Source organism: Octopus sinensis, linkage group LG9 (assembly GCF_006345805.1).
Source record: "Octopus sinensis linkage group LG9, ASM634580v1, whole genome shotgun sequence".
NCBI lineage: Eukaryota > Metazoa > Mollusca > Cephalopoda > Octopoda > Octopodidae > Octopus > Octopus sinensis.
The window spans coordinates 85,716,959-85,720,008 of record NC_043005.1 but is presented as its reverse complement, the minus strand read 5'-3'; the positions used below and the strand labels follow the sequence as shown (position 1 = coordinate 85,720,008).

The 3,050-nt window shown below is 31.6% G+C and overlaps 1 non-coding gene across 1 annotated transcript; it reads left to right on the top strand.

The window, feature by feature from the left end:
* Nucleotides 1-264: 264 nt before the first annotated feature.
* Nucleotides 265-337, top strand: Trnak-cuu. The gene has a single exon. It is a non-coding gene; the product is annotated as a tRNA-Lys (tRNA).
* The last annotated feature ends 2,713 nt before the right edge of the window (nucleotides 338-3,050 follow it).

Genomic DNA, 3,050 nt, shown 5'->3' with positions numbered 1-3,050 from the left:
ACTACTGAATGTCTAAAAAAAAGTTACCGATCTCATTATTATTATTATTATTATTATTATTATATTATTATTATTATTATTATTATTATTCAGTAGGAAGCGCAACTGAATATGCACATTTCAGGACATTGAAAAGTTATTCACAATATAATGAAATCTAAGCGTAAAAAGATAAGATATAAAACCAAAATGTGAATTGATATTAGCACTAAACACCTGCTCGTTCATCAGTGAATAGTCTTTAATATTATGCTCACTTGGCCAACCCGGCTAGCTCAGTCGGTAGAGTACGAGACTCTTAATCTCGAGGTTGTGGGTTCGATCCCAACGTTGAGCGAAGCTACATTTTGTGTTTTATTTTTTTGCGGCGAAGTAGCAGAATCGCTAATGCGGCAAGTAAAATGCTTTGCGGTATTTCACCCGTCTCTATGCTCTATATTCAAATTCCGCCGAGATTGACTTTGCTGTCATCTTTTTGGGGTCGATAAAATAAGTACCAGTTGAGCATTGTGGTCGACGTAATCCATTTACCCCCTCCCACATTAATTGCTGGCCTGGTGCAAATATTTGAATCCAATATTGCAATATTATCTCCCTTGGACGCCCTGGCCAACAACTGATTAGTTAGAATGGGTAATATATTACATACGAGTTTTAGTTTCAGGCAACAAATATAATGAATTCGAAAGGAGGAAATAAAACTTGATACCACGTGCGCATGTCTCCAGAAAATGTCACAGTAACTTTACGGGTTTCGTCCTTCACAGGACCAAAAATCGGATGATTTGAAATCAATTTGGGATTCTGTATTGTTTCCCGTGTGATATTTCTACTTGTTTCACACAATTTAATGGTTATAAATCTTATAGACTTACACCAATTTTCTCAATATATTAAATAACACACACACATATGTATATGTATATGTATATATGTAAATGTATTTATATGTATGTATATATATAAATGTATTTGTATATGTATGTCTATATATACACACACGTTAATATATATATATATATATATATATATGTATGTATGTATGTATGTATGTATATATAGATAGATAGATAGATAGATAGATAGATAGATAGATAGATAGATAGATAGATAGATAGATAGATAGATAGATAGATATACATACATACATACATACATATATACACAGGCAGATTTACATTTCAATGTCCTAAAGTCTTAGAATTTGATGTTTCAAACGTAGTCTATAGTAATAAATCAATTTTGTTCTACAAATAGATTTCATTTGTCTGTATACATTGCCGTTAAACTATTACACGTATTAATGGAATATAAATTATGTGGATGTATGTGTGTGTCTCTGTGTGTGTTTGTGTGTGTGTGCGCGGAAATGTGTCTGTGGCTTTAGAAAGAAGCGTCATCCAAGTACAGATCACTAATAAGAAATTAAAGTAATAAAGGAATAGATGTTTATACACACATGCTTCAGAGCAACGCGTCAACGGCTCCGACGAAGCCATGGGGTGATACACAAGCATTCAAATATGAGTGTATTGCAACTCAGTGCAGAAACAGCTGTAAGCTATTGAAGTCCAACATATTGTTTGATAATTTATCATTCTTTGTTTATTTCATTTTTAAATGCATATAAATATATGTGTATACACATATGTATATACATATATTCATATGTACGCAGATATATGTGTGTGGAGGTATGAACATATACATATATTTATATATATTTCTTTACTACCCACAAGGGGCTAAACACAGGGGACAAACAGGGACAGACAACGGGATTAAGTCGATTATATTGACCCCTGTGCGTAACTGGTACTTAATGTATCGACCCCGAAAGGGTGAAAGGCAAAGTCGACCTCGGCGGAATTTGAACTCAGAACGTAGCGGCAGACGAAATATGGCGATGCATATCGCCCGGCGTGCTAACGTTTCTGCTAGCTCACCGCCTTATATTTACACATTTACACATATATTTTATATGTATATTTATACATATATTTATATATATGCACATGTACGTACGTATGTATGGATAGGAATGTATATATATATATATATATATATATATATATATATATATGTATATATGCATGTATGTACAAATATTTTTATACATGTATATATATATACAAATACAATCATTTACATCCATATATATCAATATGTAAGCATATATATATGCATGTATTACGCGCGCACACGCACACACAAACATATATATGTATGTATGTATGTATGTATGTATGTATGGATGGATGTATGTATGTATATATGTATGTTTGCATACACACACATATGTATATATAATGCATAATAACTGGAGGTTATGAGTTATCCGAAATAGATACGGTCCATGCTTTTGTTTGATATGAACGTACATTCATACATACCACAAATATCGCATGGCATTATCGTACGGACTAGGAAGCCCCACCATCAGAGAGGACGGCATTTCAACATTAGAAAATAACAAAGCAGGCGTCGACTTTTAATGATAACGATTATTACGATCTTCAAACGTCGACAAGTATATTTACTTTCGCTATAGGCTTCTCATGTACAGAAAGAATATAGTTTCAACAACATACATATCATACGTAGCTCAGTCGGTAACTCTGCCTACGCACTTGAACTTTGTGCATACGCTACCATACAACCGTCTAAATATACGCCATCACGGAAATATAAAATTTTATGCACACACACGCACGTGCACACAAACGCACACACATATGTGTATATGTTAATATGAATACTTGTATATGCATATATGTCATGCATACATATATATATATATGTATATATATATATATATATATATATGAGTGTGTATATGTGTATATATATGTGTGTGTGGTGTATACATATATGTATATTATATATGTATGCATATATATATGTACACATATATATATACAAATAAAATATGTACATATATTATATATACATATATATATATATATATATATATATATATATATATATATATATATATATATATATATATATATATCCATATGGATATGTGTATAGATGCACCAGACGTC